The 16,956-nt window shown below is 40.7% G+C and overlaps 1 long non-coding RNA gene across 1 annotated transcript; it reads right to left on the bottom strand.

The window, feature by feature from the left end:
* Positions 1-11,455: 11,455 nt before the first annotated feature.
* Positions 11,456-15,917, bottom strand: LOC110526066. The gene is made up of 2 exons (XR_005052142.1): positions 15,396-15,917; positions 11,456-14,401 (listed from the first exon to the last, which is right to left on the bottom strand). It is a non-coding gene; the product is annotated as an uncharacterized LOC110526066 (long non-coding RNA).
* Between the last annotated feature and the right edge of the window lie 1,039 nt (positions 15,918-16,956).

The following is a 16,956-nucleotide window of genomic DNA, read 5'->3' as shown; positions in this document are numbered from 1 at the left end:
CTGCCTGTCACTCAGCCATAAAAGCTAGAGTATGCATATAATTAGTACATTTGGATAGAAAACACTCTGAAGTTTCTAAAACTGTTTGGATGATGTCTGTGAGTATAACAGAACTCATATGGCAGGCAAAAACCTGAGAACAAATAGAATTAAAGAATGTTGCTCACTCTTGAGTGAAGGACACATGGAAATTAAGACGTCTACAGGTTAGTCATTTGAAGTAAGTCACATTATTAATATGAAAGTTAATGACAATTTATTGGAAATGTTGAGGTGGAAACAACAGAAATTAGAAAAGGCGTGAGGTAGTTGACTTACCCTGATGTGCAGATGGGACTTAATAGCTGGACTTATAGGTTAAAATCAGTGTCATCTTTTGCTATAATGACTTAACATTGTATGCTGAATCTAAAAACTGAAGAACAGGTCATGTGTGGAGTGTAGTGTTTAATTGCTAAAGAAATTCAGATATGCCAATGTAGTGGAGAATTAAGTTTAATGATTGAATTATTTTATTTCCTGTAATGTTTTCTGGGCTCTATAAGTCCATGTGAAACAGTGCTTTTGTCTGACAGGCTTCACTTTCACTGCTGGCTGTGGTTGGCTCTGCCTGCCTCTGTACCTTTTCTTTTCTTCCTTATGAAGAAATACTGTACATCCTGGCTTCCTTTCATGCCTGGCTGGCTATTCTTCCTTAAATGTGCCTGGGGAAATCATAGTAATTCATTCAATATTGTTAAATTGGTTGGTTTATTGTACGAGTCAGGACAGGCTAGCTAAATTAACTAGCTAGACGCAAGCAAATGTTGGTTCACCCACTATTGGACTCAAAGCAGGCGTGCTAGCCGGCTAGCTTACGAACAGTAGTTTGCCTATTACCAGATGCACCAAGTTAGATTTCAGCAGCAGCATCATGCCAATCGAGAAATACTGCGATAAAAGCAGAGAGCTGAGAAAGACGAACCTCCAAGATACACAATTAAGACGACCTCAAAAAGAGAAACACTTCTGAGAAATTGATTCAAATAATGCTTCTGTTTGAAGAAATCTGAGTGTGTTTGAATTTTATGGATATTTACCATGTGCTTCCTGTTTCAGTAATAATGAAATCAGACCTTCTTGTTGAGTATCTGATAATCTACCATTTTAAAGGTGTGGTTAAAACATGCGGATAATGGTCCTCTGAGTCCTCTGTCTGTGAGCGGCGTGAAATTATGCTGAAATAGTTGACCATACGCGGGTAGGCTATGCCTTCAAATCCTATTGCTTCTAACTTCAATATGCTTTTTAAATAAATAAGGCTTACACCACTTTAACAGCACACTACTCAACAGAAGTGAGACTCATGTCGCCTACGGTGTATCAAAAAATATGTTTTTCAATGACGTGGCTCTCTGCCAATAATTACATTTAGAGTATTAGAGTATTCTAAATCAATATCTAAAGGGCATTTTTCATTAGGGCAAATCTGATCTGTGAGAATATCTAAGGGGCTTTTATATACAGTTGAAGTCGGAAGTTTACATATCCCTTAGCCAAAAACATTTAACTTTGTGATGCACCGATCCCGTTACCGGGATCATTTTCGTCAACATCCGCTGAATTGCAGAGCGCCAAATTCAAATTAAATTACTAAAAATATTACATTTTCATGAAATCACAAGTGCAATATAGCAAAACACAGCTTAGCTTGCTGTTAATCCACCTGGCGTGTCAGATTTCAAAAAAGCTTTTCGGCGAAAGCATACCAAGCGTTTATGTAAGGACATCTCTCTCAGCAGACAAAACATTACAAACAGCTAGCAGCCAAGTAGATTGGTCACGAAAGTCAGAAAAGCAATCAAATGAATCGCTTACCTTTGATGATCTTCGGATGTTTGCACTCACGAGACTCCCAGTTACACAATAAATGTTCCTTTTGTTCCATAAAGATTATATTTATATCCAAAATACCTCCATTTGGTTGGCGCGTTATGTTCTGAAATCCACAAGCTCGAGTGGTCACGACCGGACAGACGAAAATTCCAAATAGTATCCGTAAAGTTCGTAGAAACATGTCAAAGGTTTTTTATAATCAATCCTCAGGTTGTGTTTACAATAAACAATTGATAATATTTCAACAGGACTGCACCTTCTTCAATAGGAGAGAGAGAGATTAAATGTCTACTCCAAGCTGTCGCGCATGCAAAACGCTGCTGGCATCCAGCCATACAATGACGCGGTGTGATCTTTCTCGCTCATTATTCAAAATAAAAGCCTGAAACTATGTCTAAAGACTGTTCACACCATGGGGAAGCCATATGAAATGGAATCTGATTGATATCCCTTTAAATGGAGCGAAGGCAGGCAATGGAACAGAGAGCTTTCAGGAAAAACAGCAATTCCAGGTTGGATTTTCCTCATGTTTTCGCCTGCAATATCAGTTCTGTTAAACTCATAGACAATATTTAGACAGTTTTGGAAACTTTAGAGTGTTTTCTATCCTAATCTGACAATTCTATGCATATTCTAGATTCTGGGCCTGAGAAATAGGCATAGGTTTCATTTGGGTATGTTTTTCATCCAAACAACAAAATACTGCCCCCACCAATTTTGAAAGTAGGCTTGCAGTCATTGTCCATTTGGAAGACCCATTTGCAACCAAGCGTCAACTTCCTGTCGCAAGAATTTTCAATCCCAATGATAATAACTAACAATCAATAGCTCTGACCAATCCCCGAGGTTTGTAAGACCATGGGTATAATAATAATTAGTCCGTTTATGCAAAAAAAAAGACTCAGCTTATGCAAAAGGTTAGTACAGTTAATTCAGTTTTACTGAATTTTACTCATTTTACTGTGGATATAGATACTTTATAGATACTCTTCACAAGGTCCTTTGCTGTTATTCTGGCATTGATTTGCACTTTTCGCACCAAAGTACGTTAATTTCTAGGAAACGGAACGAACGCGTCTCCTTCCTGAGCGGTATAATGGCTGTGTGGTCCCATGGTGTTAATACTTGCATACTGTCGTTTGTACAGATCAACATGGTACCTTCAGGGGTTTGGAAATTGCTCCCAAAGATGAACTTGTAAAGGTGTGCAAACGTTTTTCTGAGGTCTTGGGGTTTTGATTTTCCTATGTTGTCAAGCAAAGAGGCACTGAGTTTGAAGGTAGGCCTTGAAATACATCCACAGGTACACTTCCATTTGACTCGAATTATGTCCATTAGCCTATCAGAAGCTTCTAAAGCCATGACATAATTTTCTGGAACTTTCCAAGCTGTTTAAAGGCACAGTCAACTTAGTGTATGTAAACTTCTGACCCACTGGAATTGTGATACAGTGAATTGTAAGTGAAATCATTTGTCTGTTAACAATTGTTGGAAAAATGACTTGTGTCATGCACGAAGTAGATGTCCTAACCGACTTACCAAAACTATAATTAGTCACCTTCTTCATCCTCATCTTTCAGTTAATTAAAATTCAATTAAAATGTCATAATGAAATCATATCACTGTGGAGTAAGCTACTTTTACCAAACCTGTTTTGCAAGACCTGGGCCTTCACCAGTGCAACTCAGATACAGTGCCTGCTCATTTTCTTTTACATGGACCAGCAGAAACATGTAAGCACAGCCCCCATTCACATCCACCAGACATTTGTAGGCTACTTCAAAAGCATAGAGAAAGAGGGAGAGTGCAAGAGTGAGAGAGCATTGTTTTCTGTCTGGTTTCTTGTTAGGTTTAACAGATGCAACTTCATGGCTTTTCCCCCTCCTTTTAGCGCTCTAAGTCGAGACCTAATAAATCCAGCTAATGTTTGAAGAATCATTCTGATATCCTTTTGCAGCACCACTCTAGTCTCACATATCAACAGACCATTTTTATTTGAAAATGTGTTTATTCATTTATTTGTATCGCTGATTCAGCATGTCCTTCTTTTAGTGTAGTGTTTGTGTGCCTGAGACCATAGGGTCTCTCTCTGAGAATGGTGATACAGTATGTTGTGGTGTGTGCTGCCACCTGCTGGTGAAAACGTGAATTAATCTCATGTTTCATCTGGGCAGTTTTAAAATTCTGTTTTGACCCACCAAGAGTGGTCTTTTTCGAACAGCTAATCAGCCGTGTCAATGATCCCCAGACGGGGTGATGAAAGCAGTGTATGATGATTTGATGATTTGAAAAAAGTAACCGGATGGTCCTACTTAAATTCACTTTCTTAGATAGAGTACTTAGAACAGCTACTCAACCGTAACCTTGATTGTTAGAGGCTCCTTTATCTTCTTTAACCGTGTGTTTCAGGGTCATGACCAATGTAGACCTAGCTGCAGCTCGTGGTCCTTCTAGTCTAGTATGTTAATTCTTAACTCAATCTTTTATACCCTTGGGTAAAAAGGGCCGTTTACGTCATGCTGACATGTTCTCTGTGCTCCCTAGGGCATGGCTAGTTACGAGGCAAATAATCATCATTACTATGATCTCGTTAGAGAACTAAAATCACATTTCTATCTTAACATAAATATTCAGTTCTTCCTTGATATTCAGAGTGTGAAAGTTCAAGTTACAATGTTCTCGTTATAACATCTTTACACCCGTTTTAATGACATCACAAAATAGACATTAATTTCCCATATTCCATCTCATCATTCCCAACATTCGGATGTTGAAATATATTGTCCTAGTGTTCCCTTTTGGATATTTCTTTCCCATTACTGAGGAGCAGTACAATTTACCATCGATGTGAAGTGTCATAAAACCCCCACATGAATCCCACCCCCCTCTGCGGGTGAGAGGGCTCTGTAGATGCTGATCCACTGTAACCTGATCTTTGGATCCACACAGTCAGTTATGACAGTCCCCATCTGGTGGGTTCAACCTTGGAAGTTGCAACCCACCATAAGAATGACAATCGGATTTCCTGGTTTGTGGATCATCGTAGCAGTGCCCCTCTGGTGGTTTAACCTGGTAAGATTTCTGCAAGCTAAAGACCACCACCAGAATGGACAGGGGAGGTCCGGATTGTGGCTCGCCATTCCAGACCTGTCATCTGGTTGTCCAGGCTAATGGATCTAGGAAGTAATTTAGGCAGACTTTAATCCCACCACAGTGTCCGTTTTCAAATAGGCTTTACAGCGAAAGCACCACAAACGATTATGTTAGGTCACCACCAACTCACAGAATGACACAGCCATTTTTCCAGCCAAAGAGAGGAGTCACAAAAAGCACAAATAGAGAGAAAATGAATCACTAACCTTTGATGATCTTCATCAGATAGGATATCATAGGACTTCATGTTACACAATACATGTATGTTTTGTTTGATAAAGTTCATATTTATATAAAAAAATCTCAGTATACATTGGCACGTTACGTTCACTAGTTTCAAAAACATCCACTGATATTGCAGAGAGCCACATCATTTTACAGAAATACTCATTATAAAAGTCGATGAAAATACAATTGTTAGACATAGAAATATAGATATACCTCTCCTTAATGCAATGTGTCAGATTTCATAAAAACTTTACGGAAAAAGCAAACCATGCAATAATCTGAGAACGGCGCTCAGAAAAAAAATACAATTATCCGCCATGTTGGAGTCAACAGAAATCATAAATAACATTATAAATATTCCCTTACCTTTTATGATCTTCATCGGAATGCACTCCCAGGAATCCTAGTTCCACAATAAATGTTTGATTTGTTCGATAATTTCCATTATTTATGTCCAAGTAGCTACTTTTGTTAGGGCGTTTAGTACACAAATCCAAACACTCATGCAGGTCCAGCCGAATGTCGGACGAAAACTTCAAAAAGTTATATTACAGGTCATAGAAACATTTCAAACTAAGCATAGAATCAATCTTTATGGTGTTTTTATCATAAATCTTCAATAACGTTCCAACCGGAGAATTCCATTGTCTGTAGAAAAGCCATGGAACGCAGGTCGCTATCATGTGAAATGCGCATGACCAGGACCTGGCTCTCTGCCAGACCACTGACTCAAAGAGCTCTCATCTGGCCCCACATCACAGTACAAGCCTCATTCAAGTTTCTAAAGACGGTTGACATCTAGTGGAAGCCTTAACATGCAATATAACCAATATCCCACTGTGTATTCAATAGGGGCTGGGTTGAAAATCGACCAACCTCAGATTTCCCACTTCCTGTATGGATCTCTTCTCAGGTTTTTGCCTGCCATATGAGTTCTGTTATACTCACAGACATCATTCAAACAGTTTGAGAAACTTCAGAGTGTTTTCTATCCAATACTAATAATAATATGCATATATTAGCAACTGGGACTGAGGAGCAGGCCGTTTACTCTGGGCACCTTTCATCCAAGCTACTCAATACTGCTCCGGCAGCCATAAGACGTTTTAAACAATTCCCGCAACTGATGTCGTTCAGTGTCATTGTCAAGTGCGTCTGCCACCGACAGTAGCTGTACATGGAAACCAGGACATGGTTCGGCGACATCGTGCATGTCTTCATCAGGTGGTGACGACATGTCAATTGTTGGGGAATCATCGGCTGTTACCTCATCCGTTTTTACCTCACATGCAGAAGGAGATACGGTATCATCCTCAGTGACGATGGAGTATATCAACAGCTCGTTGTCAGAATCGACATCCAGCCTGAACGTTGATGTGTCGTCAAGTTGCAATACGGGAGTTATTGCGATTGCCTTTGACGGACAATTAAAAAGCGTCCCTCCATCACCACATAGGTCTACGGAGGAAGGAAGAGGCCCAATCACGGGAACAACAAGTTCAAAATCATGGATGGAGTAATCAATCAATGTTCCTAACTGAGTGTGCCGAGGAATTGAAATATCTGCTTGAGTTAGATTCTGCACCAAGAGGTAAGTGAATCTAGCGTTTAGCGCCAACAGTGTGTAACCATTGATAATTAGCCCCAAGTTGAATAGTCATGGAGAGGGTTGGATGGTCTCAGTGGTGCCTTCCATCCGGTAGTGGGGCGCCAGGTTCAGTCTTACAGAAACCTCCATGGTACTTGCGGGTATCACCACGGCGGACTCAGTTATCACTTTAGAAGATTCAGGAATAGCCTGCCCGGATGCCATTTGCCCTGGATCGAAAGGCAAGGCGTGTTGGGCTGGCTGAGCCAAAGACCAAAGAACTTGGTGTATGATATCAAGTTTAACACCCAAACTTACCAAAATGTCCGCTCCCACATAGACTGTCTGTTGGACGTTATCGACAACCAGTAGGTAGTGAGATACTTCCTTGGTTCCAATGTGGAGTGTCACCCTGAAGCGGTGAAGGGAGTCGTTCCCAGTGGGAATCTGAATGTTTTCAGACGGGGTGGCAGTTAGCCGCTTTCGAAATGTCCAAACTGATTGCAGATTTTTCGGACCAGGTTGCAAATATGGCACCGTTTAGGCACATGCTACTTATCAGTGGAGGGCGGTATGTGTCAGCTGGTGATTCACCCAAGCCACACAGGAAAACCTCATGTTTGGTTCATTTCCAAGTTGAACTCGGTTGATGACGTCGAACCCTCCTCCGTTGCATAATTTAATTATATGCATATTCTAGTTTCTGGGGCTGAGAAATAGGCAGTTTCAAATGGGTACGTTTTTTTAGCCAAAAACTAAAATACTGCCCCCTACACGCAAAAGGTTCAATTCACTTTCGTAGATACAGTACTTAGAACAGCTACTCAACTGTAACCTTGATTGTTAGAGGCACCTGTCGTGTCTGATTATGATTAAATTATATGATATGTATTTTATCAAATCGATTGCCTAACGTTTAATTGGTTGTGAATGAATTAAACCATTAATAACCGCGGCACCATGGAAGCATTAATTTATATAAAGCGGTTATCTTCCAAATCCACTCTCTTAAATATCTGAAGATCTCTTATATCAATAGCAGTCAATTATTGATCGTCATCTCGATCAGTCTCATTCTGATTGTCGTAAGTACTTGGTTATCTGCATGAACCCTAGCTAATAAGTTGAATCAGCAATAGACAAATTGTCCTAATTATTTATTTACTAAATACCTAAATAATCACAAAGAATTACATATATTCACAGGATAGATCACACATCGATTACTAATCATGTCATGAAAAGCCCCTAGTGGGCTGAGCCAAAATGACGGCTGGTTACACAAAGAAAGGAGTTGTATTTGAATGAAAGAGCGGGAAGACTGAGGGACAAAGGGATTGGGTCTCCATCGGACCTTGAGAAGCTATGTTGCCGTAAATATAGAATCTTATGCATTCTAATAACCTCCCATTAGGAAAAGGAAAATGCAAGATATATTTACTCTGAGCTGCGCTTCGATAGATGGGATGAATACTTTCAAGTACCCTGTCGTTCTTCGGAGATTGTCTGTCCTTTCCTAGGCCACATACGTTTACAGCTGCAGCTGATAACTCGACGTCTAGGATGTATCACTTCTTTAGTGAATAATCATTCAAAGTTCATACTAAGTTGCCATAATCAGCTTGTGCTGTATTCTGGCTGGTCTTGTTGAAATTCACCATTCCAGCGTGTGATCGTCACCTCCACGTTGAAATTTGCCCTTTTAAATGTTAGGACAGCAGTCCTAACATTCCTCGAACTAAATGGTTTATTCGCTAACGTAATGTATTCGTTAACCCTCAGACGAGAGTGCTCTGAAATCGGAGTAGATAGCTAGAGCAAATTTACCAGCTACGTCTATCGATAGTTTTCGCAGTGACATCATAAATATTCACTTGATTATACACATAACATTAGTTGGCTGGCCAGCCAGCTAACATTAGCTAGCTAGGAAGCAGTACACTTTAACTTGAAATGAAAACGACTTTCTGACTTAATTTGAAGCATGTAATATCTGAAAATGTACAGTGCATTCGGAAAGTATTCAGACCTACGTGATATCATTCAAAAAAGCCGCACTAGAAATGATTACCTACACATACTGACCAGCTCATATTACAGACTACATGCTACATGGCAGACCAATCCAAACTAATCTCTCAGCATGTCCAGCCCACTCATTATCTCATCCAATCATGGTAAGTGGGAAGGTTGCTGACTTTTTCTATGGCTAAACCAACTAGGCTCGTAATTTAACAATTGTATTCGTATTTACAGATGGCACACAAGTTTGTTATTGAGGCACATGAAAGTCCACTTGTTCCAGAAGGCATTTCTGCCAAAAAACACATTTAGATTTTTTTATGTTCAAAGGCACTCCTGTGAAGTAGTGACGCCCGACATACGCCTAGCGTCCTAAAACGAGTCACAATTGTCATTGCCCTGCTCTGACTCCTCTTCAGACAGTAGCTCTTGTACAGAACTATGGAGTGCAATGAAATCTTTAGCAGTAGGGGAACATTTACCAAATTGTCATACTTGAGTAAAAGTAAAGATACTGTACCGTAATAGAAAATGACTCAAGTAAAAGTGAAAGTCACCCTGTAATATACTATATGTTTTTGGTTTTAAATACGCTTAAGTTTCAAAAGTAAATGTAATTGCTCAAATGCATTTAAGTGTCAAAAGTAAAAGTGAAATAATTTAAAATGTCTTACAAGCCATATAGAACCATTTTTTAAAACGTTTTTTATTTATCTACAGATAGCCAGGGGCACACTCCAACACTCAGACGTCATTTACAAATGAAGCTTTTAGGTTTAGTGATTCTGCCAGATCAGAGGCTATAGGGATGTTCTCTTGATAAATTAGTGAATAGGACCATTTTCCTGTGCTGCTAAGTATTCAAAATGTAACGAGAACTTTTGGTTGAGAAGAAAAATGTATGTAGTAGAAAGTACATTATTTTCTTTAGGAATGTAGTGAAATAAAAGTAAAAGTTGTAAGATACCCCCAAAAACTCTTTCCTTTCACAGATTTTTTCTTTCTTTCACGTCAATTGTTTCACTTTCAATAATCCACGTTTGCATACACAACCATGTTAATCTGAGAGGAAGACACTTTGCAACGTATGGACTTCACAAATGGCACCCGGTCACATTTATAATGTGACGTCAGTTTCATTTCACAGATGCGGGCTTCGTCCATGTAAGAATGTGTCCTTAACGGACGTGCCTAGTTAAATAAAGGTTAAATAAAAAATAGATATATATTTAATAGAGTGGGACGCGGCAGAGCGCTTGCAATGCAATGGGAAGGCCACGGTACGAGCAAGCACAGTGCCACAAAGCCAGTGACACAATGACAATCTTCTCCCGTATTTCCACATTGAGTATGTCCACAATCATCAATCCACATCAAATCCACAGTAGGTAATACATTCGACACTCCACCTGAATCACAATGAATGCACAACTCCACCACAATTCACCACTTCCGCAATCAACCAATTCCAGAGTCCTTATTCCTTCACGGCAATCCAAGCAAAGCAATTCATTTCACTTTCAATGACACCCTTCCCGTATCAGATAGTTTTCCATTTTTGTTATGGCTTCGGTTCCACAAGTTTGAATTAACCAATTATATTAAACACCAAAATACAGGAAGGTTCCAACCCATATTTTCCAACCCCTCCTGTCTCAGCCTCCAGTATTTATGCGTCGGGGGGCTAGGGTCAGTTTGTTATATCTGGAGTACGTCTCCTGTCCTATTCGGTGTCCTGTGTGAATTTAAGTGTGCTCTCTCTAATTCTCTCTTTCTTTCTCTCTCTCGGAGGACCTGAGCCCTAGGACCATGCCTCAGGACTACCTGACATGATGACTCCTTGCTGTCCCCAGTCCACCTGGCCGTGCTGCTGCTCCAGTTTTAACTGTTCTGCCTTATTATTATTGGACCATGCTGGTCATTTATGAACATTTGAACATCTTGGCCATGTTCTGTTATAATCTCCACCCGGCACAGCCAGAAGAGGACTGGCCACCCCACATAGCCTGGTTCCTCTCTAGGTTTCTTCCTAGGTTTTGGCCTTTCTAGGGAGTTTTTCCTAGCCACCGTGCTTCTACACCTGCATTGCTTGCTGATTGGGGTTTTAGGCTGGGTTTCTGTACAGCACTTTGAGATATCAGCTGATGTACGAAGGGCTATATAAATAAATTTGATTTGATTTTGATTTGATTCGAATAAACATCTTGAGATTTATTGATTGCAGTCCAGTTTGTGACACATTTCCAAGGTTTAGATCATTAAAGCATTGATTGTTTACCAGGTTATTTGAACAGATTCCAAATGATAATGATGGTAAAAGCTAACTTTAAAAAGTATAAAAAGATCAACAAAAAAATCGGTAAATGAAAGGATATGAAATAAAAGGACACTGTAGCTCTTTGTAACATCTATAACAGCTAGTTCACCTGTTGTAAATGACTAGCTGGTGCCATCTTGCCAGGTAACCCCTTACACGGTTCTAGAGTATGAAACATTAATTGGCCAACAGGTGGCACAATAACCTAAATAAAATGTTTTTTCTATAAACAAACATCCTTTTCCTAAACAAAACTCAACACTACAGTTTGATACGCAATTCTTAAACAATTTATTTTATGTAAAAAATTACTCTACAGTTAACACATATTTTCTTAGTTAATACCATTCATATACCACCTTAAACCGGGCTGTAAAATATTTCAAAACCAAAGCAACATTTGGTATTAACCTTTTCACACGGAGAAACAAACAGGTGTGATCGCTCTACAACGTACGCTCAAACCGCTGTGATTAGAGCGCTTATTTAGAACGTCCAGTTTCGATTGACGCAACAGTCAGCATTTAACACTGTTTAGGGATGTCGGCAGTCAATCACATAACCTCTGACTCCCACTCTGAGCCATTCAGTGTTGTTGTTTATGTAGTTAGTAGGCTAAGCTGAAGTATTAGCAATATCCTTCACAAATGGGGAAATTATGGAGATTTTATAAATTCTGACAGTGAGTCTGAAAGTCAGGAATCAGATTCTGACAGTGACAGTGACAGTGAGGAGCTGCCCCCCAACCTTGTAGCCATTGAGAACCCTGAATCTGAGGACACCTTGTCCACTGACGAAGTCCCAGGTCCCTTTGAAGATGCTGGTGGTGATAGAGGCAGACCGACAGTGGATGAAGTACAGGAGGTCTATGGTAAGTGAAAGCAATTTCACCCCTCCCTGCCCTTCTGTTTGCTTTGAGTCCCAGTCTGAAGTGCAAAGCCCCTTGCCATTTCCCTCTGAGGAAGAGTGCTTCAAGCTGTTTCTGACAGAGAAGCTGGTGGGAGACATAGTAGAGGAGACCAATCGCTATGCCTTGGAGATACAGGAGAAGAGAGAGCCAGGAGTGGCTGGGACAACCACAATTAGTGTAATGTATACCTTCCTGGTGACAGTCCTTCTCATGGGAATAGTAAAGAACTCCCTAAGAGAATACTGGAGCACAGATCCTGTTTGCAACTCCCTTCTTTGCCACCATCTTTTCCAAAGACCACTTCCTAGTTCTGCTGCGATGCCTGCATTTCGATCAACAATGCTACTGCCAACCTAAATGACCCGTCACACAAAATAAGAAAAGTCCCTGATGTTATGGAAGGGTAGGCTGGTGTTCCGTCCATGTATTTCCTCCAAAAGGCACAGGTTTGGGGTCAAGTTCTTTGTCATGTGCGACGTGAATACAGGATTTGTCCAGGACATTATAGTCTATACAGGGTCCACCACTGACATACAACAACATGAGGGGCCTGGGGTGTCCGGGTCCCTGGTGATGACCATGCTGGCTCCTCATCTCAGCAAGGGACACACTTTGTATGTAGACAGTTGGTACAGCAGTCTCACACTCTTCCAGCATCTTCTCTCCAACAGCACAGGGGCCTGTGGCACAGTCAGTTCGAACAGGAAGGGGATGCCGGCATTCGGATGCAGCAGAGGGGTGGCAGGGGTTCCAGGAGAACGGTCAACAGCTGGCAGTAAAGTGGCATGACAAACGAGATGTACGTGTCCTCTCCACTGTCCATACAGCAACCATGTTGGCCAACCAAGGTGGACCACCTGACGGGAGAGAGAAACATCAAACCAGACTGTGTGCTTGACTATAACCTCAAAATGGGGGCAGTGGATAAAACGGACATGATAAACAGCTTTGTGGAATGCGCTCGGAAAACTACCAAGAAGATAATTTTCCATCTGATCGACACTGCTGCCCTCGATGGCCACACAGTTCATCGCCAACTAACAGGTGAGATGATTGCTGAACAAGGTCATTTAAAAAAAAAATGAACGTACAGTTCACACACATCACATACAGTTCCATTTTGCAATTATAGTGTCAATATCTCACCCACCTATCCACTGCCTCATCATCCTCCCTCTCCCCCACAGGTAAAGTAAGTTACCTTCCAAGTACAGCGAGAACTCATGAGAGAGCTGCTGGAGGAGCACCACACCTCTCGGCACCCATCCACTGGGGGTCACCCTGCTGCGGACAATCCCCTACGCCTCACTGCACTGTATTTCCCTGCAAAGTCCCTCAATCTGCTGCTCAAGGTAGTCACACACGGAGGCACTGCAAAGTCTGCCTGGCTGCCACCATTAGAAGGAAGCAGAGGAGGTTGCCAAAGTATATGTGTTGAGCTTGTGACACACCTCTATGTGTTTCACCATGCTTTGGGGAGTATCATATGCTTAAGCTGTCACACCCTGATCTGTTTCACCTGTCCTTGTGCTTGTCTCCAAACCCCTCCAGGTGTCGCTTATTATCCCTGGTGTATTTATCCCTGTGTTTCCTGTCTCTCTGTGCCAGTTCGTCTTGTTTTCCAAGTCAACCAGTGTTTTTCCTTGCTCCTATTTTCCCCAGTCTCTGCTTGTTCCTAGCCCTCCTGATTATGACCCTTGCCTGTCCAGATGCCGAACCCGCCTGCCTGACCACTCTCCCTGTCCTGACCTCGAACCTGCCTATCCCCTGGTACTGTTTGGACTCTAACCTGGTTATGAACTCTCGCCTATCCCCGACCTGCCTTTTGCCTACCCCTTTTGTTATAATAAATATCGGAGCTCAACCATCTGGCTCCCGTGTCTGCATTTGGGTCTCGCCTTGTGCCCTTATAAAGCATTATTGAGCACATCTGCAGCAATTACCGACTGACTTGACAGGTGACTTGAACAGTAATCTGCCATGATACTATGCTTAGAGGTGTGTGGGGGGGGGTGTAAATGCAGTTGTTGTTCAATCACTGCATGAATATGAATTATCGGTTATGCATATTCATAAGTTGTCAGTCTTTTCTTGCAGTTTTTTTCCATTAGTAAAACGTGTTGTTGTTCACCAATATTTTCATAAAATAGATGACTATTACATATTGGCCTATGTGTTTTCTTGCTGTGTTTTCATCCAGTACAACTGTTAAGGAGTGTACACGTTAGCATATAAAAGCTGTCCTCATTCTTCAGCTCCAAAGATGTCCAGCTCCAGTTATGATATTGGCAAATACTGTTTGTGGTTTCTGAAAGTACAGAATAAAGAGGATTTATTCATTAGAATACAACTTCAGGATATATCAATAAAACAATATTTGAAAGAGGTAACATAATAACACTGCCATAAAAATAATGTATTGCATTGACAAAATCACAAATGAGTTATAACAGTAAGAAACAGTAACTGTTGAGCTTCACAAGGGGGCAGAACAGAGCTATGCTAAACAGGCCAAATGAAACAAGCCATGGTCATAAGGCCAGGGTAGCTTCAAAATACAACACAAGATAATATTTCCCTGCCGCAAATAGCATTGTTTTACAGAGCTAATCGAAGAATGTAAGCTACATAAGCGCGACTGAGTATAACACCGTAAATGTTACGAAGTTAGTAATGTTACCTTGCGTGTCCGCGGTTACAAGGAATAAACACAAATATATTATGCTCAACACATACAGTGAACAACAGTAGAAATGACATACAGAAACTATTATAACGTAATAAGGCATCTACTTTGATAGAAACGCACACATCTCCAAAGTTATTATCATGTAGTAATGAAAACAACAATGAATTCGAATCGGGCACCAGCCGGAAAATGTGAAAAAGTTTATGCAGGTTCTGCTCCGACTGGAGATAAGCAAATCTCTGCATACTTGATCTGCGTAAACAATGGCGAAGTGCTTGGGGAAGTTTTTCAGGCTCAGTAATGCCCCCCAAAATGTATTGTCCACAAAAGTGAAATGGCCTACTTTTATGTGAATTAATGAGGAGGCGGAACACACCTCAATTCAAATTGTTGTTAGAAAATACAACTTGAAATTGACAATATGAAACAGCCTATAAATAAAAAGCAGGCAGAGTGCCTTAGTTTGAGGGCAGCTAACTGTCCTGTTGAGTGACAATCACACGTTGGAATAGTGAGCGCATTTTGACATCACGTATAAAAAAAAAAACTCACGCTGGGACGACTCTTAGAGATATTTGTAACTCACATGTAAAAAGGTTAAGAGCACACCTACCTTTTTCAGCCATAATTTTGAGGAAGACATCGAAGATGATCACACACTGCATCGAACCTAATGATACATTGAATCAGAAACAGAAAAAAAACCTGGTCATCTACCTCACGAGGAGCAAAAAAGTATATACAATCAAGATAAAACATTATAACACAGATAACAGTGTAGCTGTTTAGACCCCTTGCTTTTTTCAATCTTTACTAACGGCATGCCACTGACTTTGAGTAAAAGGTAAAGAGTTTCTATGTACGCGGATGACTCAACACTATACACGTCAGCTACTACAGCGACTGAAATGACTGCAACACTAAAAGCGCTGCAGTTAGTTTCAGAGTGGGTGGCAGAGAATAAGTTAGCCCTAAATATTTCTAAAACAAAAAGCATTATATTTGGAACAAAACGCTCACTAAATCTTAAATGTCAACTAAATCTTGTAATAAATGACGTGAAAAATGTAGCAAATTGAGATGACTAAACTGCTTGGAGTAACACTAGATTGTAAACTGTCATGGTCAAAACATATTGATGCAGTAGTAGCTAAGATGGGGAGAAGTCTGTTTATAATAAAGAGATTCTCTGCCTTCTTAACAACACTATCAACAAGGCAGGTCCTACAGGCCCTAGTTTTGTCCTACTTTGACTACTGCTCAATCCCATGGTCAGGTGCCACAAAAAAAAAGGATTTAGGAAAATGTCAATTGGTTCAGAACAGGGCAGCACGTCTGGTCCATGGATGTACACAGAGATCTAATATTAATAATATGCATGTCATTCTCTCCTGGCTGAAAGTGGAGGAGAGATTGACTTCATCACTACTTTTATTCATGAGAGGTATTAATATCTTGAATGCTCCTAGCTGTCTGTCTAAACTACTGGCACACAGCTCAGACACCCATGCATACCCCACAAGACATGCCGCAAGAGGTCTTTTCACAGTCCCCAAGTCCAGAACAGACTATGGGAGGCACACAGTACTACATAGATCCCTTGACTACATGGAACTCTATTCCACATCAAGTAACTGATGCAAGCAGTAAAATTAGATTGAAAAAAACGGATAAAAAACACCTTATGGAACAGCGGGACTGTGAAGCAACACAAACATTGGCACAGACACATGCATACACAACACGCACACACACGCAAATACACACAAACACACACATGCACACGCACTATACATTCAAATGGATTTAATAACGTAGATATGTGGTAGTGGTGGAGGAGGGGCCTGAGGGCACACAGGGTGTGTTGTGAAATCTGTGAATGTATTGTAATGTTTTAAAATTGTATAAATTGCCTTAATTTTGCTGGATCCCAGGAAGAGTAGCTGCGATCCATAATAGATGGAGTAATAATAATAGATGGAGTAGCTGGGATCCATAATAGTAAATTACACCCACCCGATTTGTCCTTCTGGATGGCTTTGTCCTCAAAGTACCGGAACATCACCTCATGTACTCTAGCCAGTAAACAGACAGTAGGTACGTTGACATGGCGAAGTCTAGTTTGTTGATCAGAGCAGATCCTTCAGGGGAGGGGTCTAACAAGTTGATGATGG

The sequence above is a fragment of the Oncorhynchus mykiss genome, chromosome 6 (genome assembly GCF_013265735.2).
Source record: "Oncorhynchus mykiss isolate Arlee chromosome 6, USDA_OmykA_1.1, whole genome shotgun sequence".
Lineage (NCBI taxonomy): Eukaryota > Metazoa > Chordata > Actinopteri > Salmoniformes > Salmonidae > Oncorhynchus > Oncorhynchus mykiss.
The sequence above is the reverse complement of the archived record's forward strand: the minus strand, read 5'-3'. Positions and strand labels throughout refer to the sequence as shown.